Raw genomic sequence first — 13288 nt, 5'->3', positions numbered from 1 at the left:
AGCTTAGTAAAAGATCGTTCTCTTATCAGGTTTGTAAAAGGTGGAAAAGACTACCTGACATCACTAGGGTAATGGCTACAAATAGTTTTTAAAAATATCTTAAGTTAATGTATGTGAGACTATAGAAATATGTAATGATGATATAGTATATAAAGGTGGGTTCCCTGCTGTATACAGGGCATCGATTGTACTGTTGTTTTAATGTTATTTTGTGTGCTGTACAATGTATGGAGCTAACTGTAGTTTTAAGTGTTTTACTTAATAAAAACAATCTAAATTAAATCAAAAACACTGTTAGAGTAAGTGCTAAATAAATCAAGCTTATAATAAAATAATGACAATCACCAGCAGCAGCTTTATATAATATCAGACTGGAACATTTAAGATTATTCATTCACAGTAAGTAGAAAGTTGGGCTGTGTAACAACAGTCCTTGGAAACAGTCTAACTATTAAAACAAACACTGGAAAAACAGCATACAGCTTGTTCAATAATTGATTCAATTCACAGCTCTGAATCAGGCCACAATGTCCAAAAAGGTAAGAAACTGACTGCTGGACTTTTCAGTGCACATTATAAAAGAAAGATATTTTCTAAAGGAATGTTATACTACCAGTTTAATTTATTTAGGTTACCAATGGTCCTCAACAAGAACATTTTGGTTAACTAAATGTCAACCTTCCCTGGACTAAGTCATTAGTTCAAAGAGATTAAAATATCTAGGCTTGTCACAGTGGACAGTGATTCTTTCAAACACAAACAAGTCAATTAAATGTTATCAATTTGCCATATGGGCTCAGCCATAAGGTTACGGTTATCTACCTCCGCTGCCACATAGTTAAGGATTTCAAATGAAAAGGCTAAACTGAGCATACGGATTGGAAATATGAGAGGGGTGGTAGTGGGACAGTGTTAAATCATTTATAAAACAAGAGGCCCTCTTTTCTACAGTAATGTGCCAACACACACACACACACACACACACATATATATACATAGTAGAAACACATACTCCAGTGTGCACACAGAAAAACAAAGCAGGGAAACAGAGATGCAGGTTTGATTAAAGCAGCACATTCCCCTGATTTTTTCCTTTCCTGCTGACGCTGGCACCTTTAAATGTTACCAGGGGTCGTGTTCTGAGCGCGTTGCAAATTTCCACCCGCGTCACCTCAACAACCCTGCACATTCCTGCCCCACCAGCAGGGAGGCCAGGTGTTCTGCACCAAGCACCCCCACCCCCCCATATGTTATGTCAGACTCCTCTATTTGGGGATGACTCCTCAGAATCTATGGAGCACCTAACAGGTGAAAATATCTCTATTTGTCCACCCAATCAAAAGCCTTGTCAGATAATAAACAAGAGAAAATACTAAAGGAGAAAGAGATAAACTTAAAAATTATAGATAAAACTAAAAGACTCACTATGTTGGAAAATAAGCAAGAGAAAACAGCAAGATGTATGTGTGTAATTGCCTACAGTCACAGGATTTGTGCAAATATCAAGCATTTTTGATTTGTGGGGATTCTCGCTGGAGCCAGACAGCGGGGTGTCGATCACCTCACAGCAGGTGATAACAAAGCGCTGTCAGGTGTGTATTCTATTCTGGGACCAGAATAGATCAGTCGAATTGACTAGTGGGCGGTCTCCTTTAGCGGCTTAACAACTCTGCTGTACGGCTGAGGACTAAAACCATATTCACACATGATAGTATCAGTAGTGTATGCAAGTTTGGACTGCGATTGAATTCAGAGTCGACTGTATCTTGTTTCTGGGATTAAGAAATGTATTTAAATTTAATTTTCAGCGTATGAGAGCATGAAAATGAGTCTGCAAGCAAACAACCGTAGACAGTTGACTGTTGCCATGTTTCACCAGTCAGAAGTGCAAATGTACTACAGTCAGTGCTTCTGTGTTCAGCTTTACCCCCCCCTCTTTGTACCTGGTGAAGATCTATGTAGATGGTGTAGAAAAGTAAAATAAATGCAGAAAGTATGAAAAGGCCTTTGGGGGTTTAAGACGCTGACCGTAAACCACAACACCACAGGTTCACTTCTGGCTGGGGACCTTTTTTTTTTTTTTTTGCATCTCTCTCTCCCCCATTTCCTGTCGTCTCTTCGCTTTCTGCAATGAAGGCTTCAAATGCCTCCCAAAAAAAATACTAAAAGAAAAAAAAAACATTTAAAGTCTGAACATCAGGACACTGTTTTCTTGAACATTTGCTGAGTGTCAAGTGTCAACACTCCGAACATTAAATAAAGAATGGAATTACGCAGCGTTAAGCACTTTGATGCTGATCATGTGAATACAGCTTTAGTGTTGGGCTGAATGCACCGAGGCACTTTTACAGGTCTTACAGGTGAAAGAATCCAATTGCTGTAAAGTATGAAACTATTCTAACATATTATTCTGCCTTGTGATTCAGTGGCGTGGAGTGCAAGGCGATGTCACTGATGTTTCACAGATTTTATTTCTTGAAAATACTCGATTTTCTCTGTAAAATAATCACTGTTGAAGAATCAAATGTTTAATAGCATAATATAATAGTATAAAAAAAGCATAATCATTGATAGAATAAATTAATATATCAATGCAAAAAAGTGTTAAGTTACTCTTTAATCACATATAGTGATGCATGTTTGTGGTGAGGCTTGGATATACACTGATTCTGTCATGTTTGCAATGAATCAAATTTCACCCTGAGCTGTATCAACAAATAACAGGTATGCATGACCCTACACATGACAAACTGTGCACAGAAAGAGGAGGAAGGACATTGATGTAAATAAATCTAATGTGTAAGAGAGACCGCAGAGTAAAATGAAGTGAAAGAAAAAGCTGCAACCGTTTGTATTCACGAATTAATCGACTAGTTGAAGGACAGAAAATGAATCGAAAACTATTTTGATAATCGATTCATTGTTTTGAGAAAAAAGGCTAAAAATTGCCTGGTTCCACCTTCTTAAATGTGAATATTTTCCAGTTTCTTTAGTCCTCTTTAATAGTAAAATGAATATCTTTGGGTTGATCAACATTTTACAGACCAAATGATTGATTAATCAAGAAAATAATTGACAGATTAAAATATAATTGTTAGGTGCAGCTCTATAAAGTTTTTTTTAACAGCAAAACAACAAAAATGTGTCACGGAAAAACAGTAATGATATGGAAAAACAAATGTTTATCCACCTCCAGTTCTGACATAAACACTGTGCTCGTACCGTAAAGTTTTGCAGTTTGCTGTGCGGAAGTGGATTCAAAGATAACGATGATGCTTTTGAGGTCGGACGTAGAGAAAACGGTTCGCTAACAAGGGACCAAACATTGTGGAAAGTGATGTTTAAGTGAGTGGAAACAATCCTAATGCTCATTTTTGAGCAGAATCGTGTAGCCCTAAAGGGTTAGCATGTGAAAAAAAATCATGATGACAATATAATTTAAATTGCTCCCTAATCCCTGTATTCTCAGGTTGATCCTGTGTTCCTAGAATCTGTTCAGGCCATGATACTCAAACACCGAATCAATCCGAACTCATCTCATCTAACTGTCTCGTTCAGCACCCGTCTCTCCTCACACCAGGGCTCCACCGTCCCTGAACCATCCCACAGTGGATGTTACGGACAAACACAAAATATGAGAAAACTTCTGTCTCAGTCTTTGTGTCCTGAACTCACTACTCCACCGCTCGGTCGCTGCTTCCACTGAGTCACAGCGCTGTGCAGGAGGGCCTTGAACAGAGATTTGCAGCATATTTGTGAGGTCCTGCCAGCGAGCCGTTTGTGACTGAAGGGATACATGGACCGGTATCAGAGGAGTAGCCAGCCTGTGATAGTGACTGTAGTAACAGCATGAGAGGACGCACTCCGTTTGTGATCAACTCTCTGTTCAGTTTGTGATTTGCTAAGTTTAAAATAAATAAATAATTAGCTATTAGGCTGTTAGTCTGGAGTCCTGCCTCACACTTTACTCCTCAAGCCTTTTTTCTGGGAAGCCTCGGATATGCTATTCTCGCTCTTTGCTGAGAAACGGTATTAGGCCGGGTAAAGACATTTAAAATGAGAGATAGGCGGCAGGTAGCTGAGTAGAGAATACCAGGAAAAGGCTTTTATCATCAGCCTAAATCCTCAGAGGCAATACAACAGTCATTGTCCTGGAAACTCCTGTGGCTGATGGGAGTTTTTTCACTAAAAAAATGTGTCCCTATTATCAAAGCTGTACTGAACGTCATCGAAAGGTCACTTGCTCAGGCGATGAAGAGAGGCCGCCTGAGTCATTTTATCACAATGAGTTCTCAACGTCTCTTCGGAGTAAGGGGATATGTCAAACGGATGACTAACAGATGCAGATTTGTTCAAGGTGGTCTGAGGTGAGGTGAAGAGGTTTCCCACCTTCTTAAAAATGTTAAAACTTTCACCTACTTTTGACACCAGAATATGAGTCATAGTTTGATTGCAGTCAATTAATAATACAGACATTCAACCCCTCGATGAATGATATTCACTGTGAAGCACCTGCGAACACCCTATATGTACAAAAATGTGTATCAGCTGCACAAAAATGTTAAAAAGTTGAAATATTACACATTTTTGTAAATTCTGGGTCATTTTGGACTAAAAAGAACAGCGCTCAGGGTGTTTTTACTGCTCTCAAATGTAAAAACAGCATTTGTCAGGGTTAACAAACAATACACAGGACACAATACCATACACAAAAGAAATTAAAAGTATTAACACGCTCTTTAATTCTTTCCCTGGGTGCATTTAGACAACTCCTCCCTCTGTCTACAGATGCACAGCAGGCCATGTGAATGTGACACCCTTACACACATTATTTAACAACTTTCTAACGCTGTCCTTAAATAAAAAAGTTCATTGAAAGCGGAGCGGTTAACACATAATATCCAACAGCCCTGTGAGGACAAAGAGACATGATGTCTCATTCACACCTAAACCTGCAAACTCACACTTCGCTCACGCCGGTGCACGTTATGACAGAAACACATCTGCTGCTTTAAAAACATCTTAAAATTATCTACGGCGTAAAAGGTTCACTTCTGAGAAAAATACCATGTTTTATAGAGCTGTAACTGGCGGCCTGTGTGTGTGCACGTGTGTGTGTGCATGTGTGTGTGTGCACGTGTGTGTGTGCATGTGCAACCACGTATGGGACAAAGTGTAAAGAGTCAGCTCTATTTTGCTGATGAAAGGGATTCTGTTTGACACATGATTCAGGAAACTTAAAGCTGTGCCACATCTCCTCCTCCCTATATGTTATTTTGTGATGATTCTAAGTCAAAATGACTTTAACAGTAATTTCTTAAAAACAAAAAAAATAGTCTGTTTGTGACTTTTGTGACTGATGTATGATGTTGCTCTGTTTGTCTGTACTCTCACGCACACGCACACACACACACACACACAAATGTGTTTATCCTACCATGTTGCTCTTTATGTCACATTTACATGTCTGACAGCAGTATGGTTTGACCTTACAGTGCTGTGGTTCGAGCCTTTTCTGTAGGAGGGGAAAAACAGATGTAATTTTTTTTTTTTTTTTTACATTTCTCTGGTGTTAGACAGTGACAAAGGCAGAGGGGGATGCGGTGAGCGCGACTGCGGACGCTCAGGATAGAAGATAAATAAAATATCCAATAATAAAATGTATAACTTAGATACTGGGTGCTCAGCTGCAAACTATTTAACCACAAAGCTAACCGTAAGCCCTGCTGCAACACGGGCCATACAAGAAGAGGAGGAGGTGTAAATTAGAGTTGACGATTAAACAGCTTGTTTGACTGTATTATATGGCTCATATAACACATAGCATCTGTGTGGGAGAGGTGTTAGGGGATGTCTCTGTACCACTGGTTGTATGAAGAGTTGAAGATGAAGAGATGGAGGTGGGTGGAACACATTGTGGTTGGTAAACAGGGCCAAAACAGGAAAGCGTGGGCCTACCTGACAATCACCTCACAGCCTGTACAATGTTTCCACGCTGTAGAAAATAAGGTTAGCTGTTGGTGAAAAATACTGAGAAAGCAATTTGTCGTTCTTTTGCATGTCCTGAGGTTCAGAAGGTAGAAATTCTCATCTGGATTAATCCGTCCTCTAGGCCACGGTTTGCTTCGTACAAATTCCAAGGTGCATGCGCGGCTTAATGTCTTAAACTCAAACAGCTGATACAAATCTCCCCAGCATCAGGCTAAGTGAACTTTTATTTTCTGCTAGCGCCGTTCAACCCAGTGCGACGTCAGAGTCCTGACACAGTGGTGACGGCCTTTATTTTCATAGAGCCTGTCTGACTGTGGCCGGAGCGTTATGATGCATCACAGTTTTCACAGTCTGTCAGCTGCCCCGTATGAACACTGAAAGAGGTTTCGCTTGCTGTAATCATTCTTCCTGTTCATACCGGTCATTTAAAGATCCTAAAATGTGCTTACAATGTAAGTGATGGGGGACAAAATCCTGTGGAACAATCACAACTAAGAGACAGAGGCCTTAACTTTAAAAGACATCCACTTGATCTGACTAATTTGGACAGCTGAAGCTTCATATTAGCTTCAGATGAACTTTTAAATATGTTTTTGCATTTTACATGGAAGGAGGACTGTGGATTTTGTCCCTCATCACTTACATTGTAAGCATATTAGGAAGGGATCTCTTAAGGGCCAGTATGAATGGGAGGAATGATTAGAGCAAGCAAGACCTATTTCAGAGCTCTACACTAGGAGCACATGTGCTTCTAAATGAAAAAAAAATGAGGAGCAGAGTGAAAAATGTTCAACTAACACAGAGTTTATTAACTTCTCAGCAGTTTATCTTTCACACTACTGTAGGCCAGCTATCACCTGCCGCTGTCTCTGCTGTGTGTGGGTGTGCTTAGGTCTTTGTCAAACAGACTCTAATTTAAATAACCTGAGGCCAGTATCAATGAGAGAACAGGAACTGAACTATCATTCACCTTTTCGTGTTGGACCGCAGTCAAGAAGTGAATTCATTAAGAAAGAAACGATTAGTCGATCGACAGAAAATTAATCTGCAACTATTTTGACAATCAAATCATCGTTTTAGTGATTATTTTAAGTAAAAATGCTAAATATTTGCTAGTCACTTGGGGCCACTACCCTCCACCTCCTTATGGAGGCGCTGTATGGACTGGTGACGGTCAGGTGACAACGAAGAAGAAAACAAGCCGTGAGCAGCTGCTCTCCGTGTCACATGCTGGAAACACAGAGAGTCCGCTGGAGCTTTGACAGTCAGTAGAAGCACGTTCAAGGCCCTTTGTCAAAGTTTCTGTGTTGCAGCTGAGCTAGCGGCTCTGCTATGAGAGGCTCTCCAGAGTCCTGCTGTTCATCATGTTAACGTTACCGTTGTCAGCCCTGAATATCTTGTTACGCTCTGAATATATCACAGTTAGTTATCGACGGGTCATGTGTTATGTTTACCGCCGCACTGAAAAGGAATACATCTTTGCTTTATTAGCAAGACGTCGCCTCTCTGTTGTCTCTTATCGGGCTCGCTAACGCTACCAGCTGCTCTGTGTGAGAGACACACAAACTGAGGCTACGGTTAGTGTGCTGATATCTATACTCGGTGGCATTTCTGTTCTGTGAAACGAAATGTACCGTTAATAAACATTGCACATTATCTGACTATTAAATACTGGCTTTTGAATGAATAGCAGCAGGTGGGAGAGAGAGAGAGAGAGAGACTACAATAGGTTGTAATCTTTACTTGCACACTGTGCTCGTAAATTATTTTTCCGGTTCACACATCTGTTTTTTAGGAGCAAATGCGAGTGACACACTATAGAGCTCTGGATTTCAATGTTCATTTAGGCCCCTGAATATTGCTTTAAGACAGAAAAAATGTGAACTTATCCTTTAATGAGGTTGAGATACAGAGGATAATGTACACACACACTGTCTTTTCTGATGAGCTAGCAGTGTATTTGCATGTACAGATATATTACCGGACATCAGCCATAGAAAAGCTGATAGAATCTAGAAAACATTTGTTTATGTATTCTGCAGCATTAGCTTTATTAGAAACACTGGTAAGTGACATAAACTACATGTTCTTTATAGCTTTATCACGTTATGTAGGCCAGTATAGGTTTGTGTGGGCTATAAGTATCTGTGTTAGCGTTTGTAGGCACGACAGCGTTTCCTCTGCAGCATTGGCCTAATATACAGCAAACCAGGTTTCAAAAGCATGAGTTAAACACTGCTCGATTTTGCCCGGACTGTTCTAGATTAATCTGATTTCACAAAAGAAGATTAGCGAAACCCCAGACCTAAATGAAGGCTTAAATGAAACAATCAAACAGATTTAACTTGAGAGTAATGGTGCTATTGTATAGAATAAAAAAGATCCACTGAAAACAAGAAGGATGCACACTAATACGGAGACTGGCATGATGAAATAAATACACATTTCAAAGTATTTTTTAAAGTATTATCACATTTATGGCATGCATTAGTTGTGTCAAGTAAAAATTACTTTAAAACACAAATTGATGTCAAACTTCTTCTGATATGAATTGATTATTTGGTGTAAAGCATCTCACCAGAACCCAAAATTATACTTTCAAATAGCTAATTAAAAGTGAAAAGTGACTAATCCTAACATTTGGGAGGCTGTAACATGTAAACAGACAATATTTTGGCTGATAACAAATGATTAATCAGTTCTATAATACTAATAGATTAATCATCTAACTGTTGCAGCACTAATGATGTTACCATGATTGGCTGGTGTAACCAGATTAACACCTGATCTTCTCATAATCTAAACTCTTAATGTGAAATGACTAAATGCTTTTATATTGTTACCTTGCTCCTGTAGGGCATACACACAACATCTCATCCCCTTCTAGCCTGCTTAGTTGTTTCAGTTTCTCAATGGAAGAAGCACAGAAGCGCTGTTGCTACGTTCTTGTAACTATGACAACTCCTCTAAACATCAATACCAACACAACCAAACATATACCAAGATATTTAATACCCAAATAACGGCCAGTCCTCAACTGTAGCATCTGAAACAGGCCCTGAGGAACAAACCTGACCTCCTACACTATGAAGTAAAGTTATTATCACCGCTCCAGTGGTGGGTTAGCCGGTGTTAATCAGTTGCTAGGTTCATTCTTAAGTAAGCAGTGCTAAAATATGCACTGATTCATGGTCCGGTGAGATAAAAGTGTCCAAAGAAATGTCATGTATTGTCCTCTTGCTAGCAGCTTCTGCTGGCATTGAGGCTGCGAGAGAGAGAGCAGGCAGAGCAGCCGTGAGTCAGCCAGAGCCAGCCCCCTGCCTCATGCTGAAATCAGAGAAACCACAAGAATGTAACAGCTTCTGTTATTATCCCTCCCTGCTGCCTCACTGCCTGATAGCCTGCCCCAGAAAATAGCAGCAAGGCCGCCTGTTTCTCCCTCTCTCTCTCCCTCTCCCTCTCCCTCTCTCTCTCACACACACACACACACACGCACACACAATCTTGTTCTCATGTTCTCTCGGTCGTCTCATTCCCATCTCTGACACACACACACACACACACACACACACACTGATTCTCCCAGGATATGGTTGTCCATTTTGCTCACTTTCTTTCTGCATGCACAAATACTGGATATAAGCTCACACACACACACACACACACACACACACACACACATACACGCGGGACCTGACAGTGCAAAATCACATAGGCTGTAATTTGTTTTTCCGACTGATAATTGCAGCAAACACAAAGCTGTCAAACACGTAGAAACATCTAGACAAATGCCCAGAGGGAGACCGAAGCTGATACAGTACAGAACTAGCAGGAAAACACCCAGTGAAATAGATCAATGGATTGAAGGACTGACATATTGATTGTCAGTCTGTCCCATTTATTGTTTTGAGAATCAGCAACTCTCTGCTAGCGTGGCTTAAACAGGGTTTCTGACTGTGTTGCTACTTACTAAAGTGCAAATTTAAGAGCAGCACAAGATCTTGACACGGTTTCCATCTTAGTTGTGTTACTTGTCAGCACTTTTTTTCCATTTTTTTTTTAAAAAGTTAACAATACTTTGGTCCTGATATTGTTTTTTGCTGGACCACAACAGCGGAGCCATCCGTTCACACGGGAATGTCTGTCCGTCACTGACTGACTCACTGAGTGATGGAGGTTACACCATTGGTTGCCCGGCCGAGCGTTGGAGTTTCCCCATTGGCCGTAGTTCAGAATGATTCAATGAGAACAGTTTTCTGTTACATCCTCAGGGGACGTTTACAGCGGTTCCACTGACTGCGGCTCATTCTGAATTTATCGCACCCTAACAGCGCCCTGCAGCCGGACCAGCAGACGCCCTACCTCGGTCGTCACCTGGACTCCTCCCATATGCATGATTACACAACTGTTGGAGGAGCGTGTGGATATATAGCTGCGGCGGACCCGGCGTGTGAGGTCCGCGTGTGAGGTCCGCGGCCTCGGTGCCGGCGGGGAGCGTCATGGATGATGTTGGCAGCTCACCCAGCAGTGGTGGTGGTGGTAGTGGTGGTGGTACGCCTGGGGCTGCTGCACATGAGAAACCTCCAACGTTTGGTTCTCGCGGCTTCGGCCGCATCCGAGCCGGGACAAACAAACAGCATGAGCTTGCAGAGTAGGAGAGAAAACAGCTCTCCATACGCCGGGAGGCACGAGGGAATTAAAGCGCCCCGAATAACAATCAATCTGACAAAACACTCAATGCAGAGTGAGTCTGAGATAGAAACAGATGAAAGAGCAGGGCGAGTTAACAGATAATTACAATAGTTATAATTAGAAGTAAAATAAGTTCTCTTTCAAATCAAACATCCTGAGATATGAGTGGCTCAAACATAGCAAAACCATGTCATGTGATACGCTACTTCAGTACACTTTACCAATGAATATTACTGGGACCACTACAGACAGCTGCCAATGAACATTTAATATCCAGGAATTCACATTATAAACACTACCATTGACTTTCCTTGTAACAAATTGGCCACAATTTTGTACATTGACCATAAACGGTCCAGACATTGACTAGCTTTTAACCAAGTCTTGTTTAAAGTCTTGAGTTTAATGCATGCACTGAAAAAAGATCCAGTTTTATAAAATGTAAAATTACTTGGCATTCACTCTCTGTTAATAATGTGTTTTACCTTCCAAGCATGTTTAAAACAATCGAATAAGTTTTTAAAAAAATACATAAATATTTTTACAGTTTTTAAAGTGCAAAACAAAAATAATAAACCTGCAGCAAAGAGTTGCACTGTATGTTGTTACATTGCATTCATTTTGCAGATGCCTTTGTCCATGGTAACTTACAATAAGTGCATTCAACTTCCGTAGAAACAAGCCTCTTGAGTGTTCTTGCAGTCAAAATGAAGAAAGTTGCGTGTGTGCTGTTCGCTTCAGAAATGTACTGTATGTGTTACAGAAGGCTGACTCTGCAGTTCCTCTGCAAACTTGTTTGTGATAACTGTCCTGCAACCTTGTTTTGCCTTTCCTGTGCTGTTTTCCCTTCTCTGCCACTGAGAACAGACTGATGTCTGCGTGTTTTTCTGCTGGTTTTTGATTCTCACACCAGAGACAGACGGGAGGGCTAATGCAGAGAGAACTACATGTGGGTAATAGCAATAAAAACAAATGAAACAAACACTAGCTTTATAAAGGTCAGCTGATATTTCATGCTAACATTACAGCAGCAGTGCCAGTTAATTGTGAAGCATCACAATTGATTAATTAAATGTCTTTTTTGCTGATTACACAACTTATTGAGTCACTTCTCACACTTCAACTGAAAGCAAGCTGGTTTTCTGTGTGTAACCAAAGTCTGTTTCAAAAACGGATTCTGTAACATTACTGGTTTCCGTTTTTTTTTTTTCTTTTTGCTTCCAAACATAGATCTCCTTCACATAACTGTTCTATTCAAACATGTATTTGCTATATCATGATATATATATATATTGATACTGGGAAATATCCTAATAAATATCCTCAAATAGATTTTATCTGATCAGCAGTTCTCTCCATTTTGGTATCAATTATAAGAGGAGTAAATAGGTAGATGCACCTATCTGCCTGGTTTTAGTTCCACAAAACATGAAAAATGAATGTTTTAAGTGTCCTCGTGTGCAGCTCTGGTTTGCTGGGAAAAAGTTAGCCTGAGGAAAAGATTACTCCTATCCTGAGGCAGTGAGTTAAAGTTTAGAAATGTTAGGGCAGGCCCAGATGTCAACAAGAGAGCAGAGGGAGGTACATGTGAGTGTGTGTGTGTGTGCTGTTCGGAGCAATCCAGCTCACGTGGGTAGACACACCCTCCAGAAAAGCATGCCCACAAGCTTTTGTAACCAGATATCTCTACGCACGCTGACGATCCTTTACCCCCCCCCCCCCCTCCCCCCCCTTTCTGCATCATCTAACATCCACGGTGCCCACATTTTCACAGCCCCTATTTACATTCAGCACCTGTCTATTAACTGTCTAAAACTGAAGAAATGACGTAGAGAGAGAGAAATTACACAGAGTTAATCGTGATGACTGTGATTCACTACTAGTAAGGAGGTGGGATGACAGAAAACAAGCCTGACAGTGGAGAGTTTTGAAGCAGTATGAAATAAAAAAATAAAAAAAACAGCAGTGTTTTTAGACTGTTTTTTCTTGCATCTTTGTTTGACTTGGATATAGAATTGCTTTTGCGTTTCCTCCACCCATCTCCAAGCAAAACAAGCAGCGGATAAAACTAGGTTTTTACCGTGTAAATTGTTGATGTTCCAGAAATAACCCTGTCAAGTGTCACACACACAAAAAAAAAAAAACAAAAAAAACACACTGCATGTCTGGAAAGGAAGGCAGAAAACTATGGGGTAGAGAGTCCCTCCTACTAGTCTTTTAATAAATGATGGAACCAAAATATGACTCATTTACTGTCACTACTACTGCTGGTTGGTAAAAACAGGTCTATTTCTGACTGGCAGAGCTGAGTTCTTTGATGGTGGAAACCATCAAATAATAACCGAAAATGTCATCGCTTTTTAGATACATAATTACGAGCAATTTGATCGAGTTAAAACTCTGGAAAAACATTTGTAAACCAGTGTTTCTTTAACACCACCTGGTCCTACTTAATCTCAGTTTGAGATCAACAACAATCAGTGTGTTTACATGCACTGAAGTGACCTGGTTACAGCCAGCTTTCTCCAGTATGCTTCTTTCTTAAATGTCATGTAAACAAGAAACCTTGTAACCGTAAGCAGGTACAGAAGGTTAAAAAAAACCT

General features: G+C 40.3%; 1 protein-coding gene across 2 annotated transcripts in view; it reads right to left on the bottom strand.

Moving 5' to 3' along the window:
- Positions 1–13288, bottom strand: part of ptpn4a (protein tyrosine phosphatase non-receptor type 4a) — a 77734-nt gene that overhangs the window by 53570 nt on the left and 10876 nt on the right. Inside the window, exon 1 of one of the 2 annotated variants that reach the window (XM_042425791.1) lies at positions 11335–11692. The exons of the other annotated variant lie outside the window; for it this stretch is intronic. The gene's annotated coding sequence lies outside the window, so the exon portion shown is untranslated. Of the gene's footprint in view, positions 1–11334; positions 11693–13288 lie in introns of those variants that run through there. 2 annotated transcript variants of the gene reach the window in all.

Source organism: Thunnus maccoyii, chromosome 11 (assembly GCF_910596095.1).
Source record: "Thunnus maccoyii chromosome 11, fThuMac1.1, whole genome shotgun sequence".
NCBI lineage: Eukaryota > Metazoa > Chordata > Actinopteri > Scombriformes > Scombridae > Thunnus > Thunnus maccoyii.
This window is presented reverse-complemented; position numbering and strand designations above follow the sequence as displayed.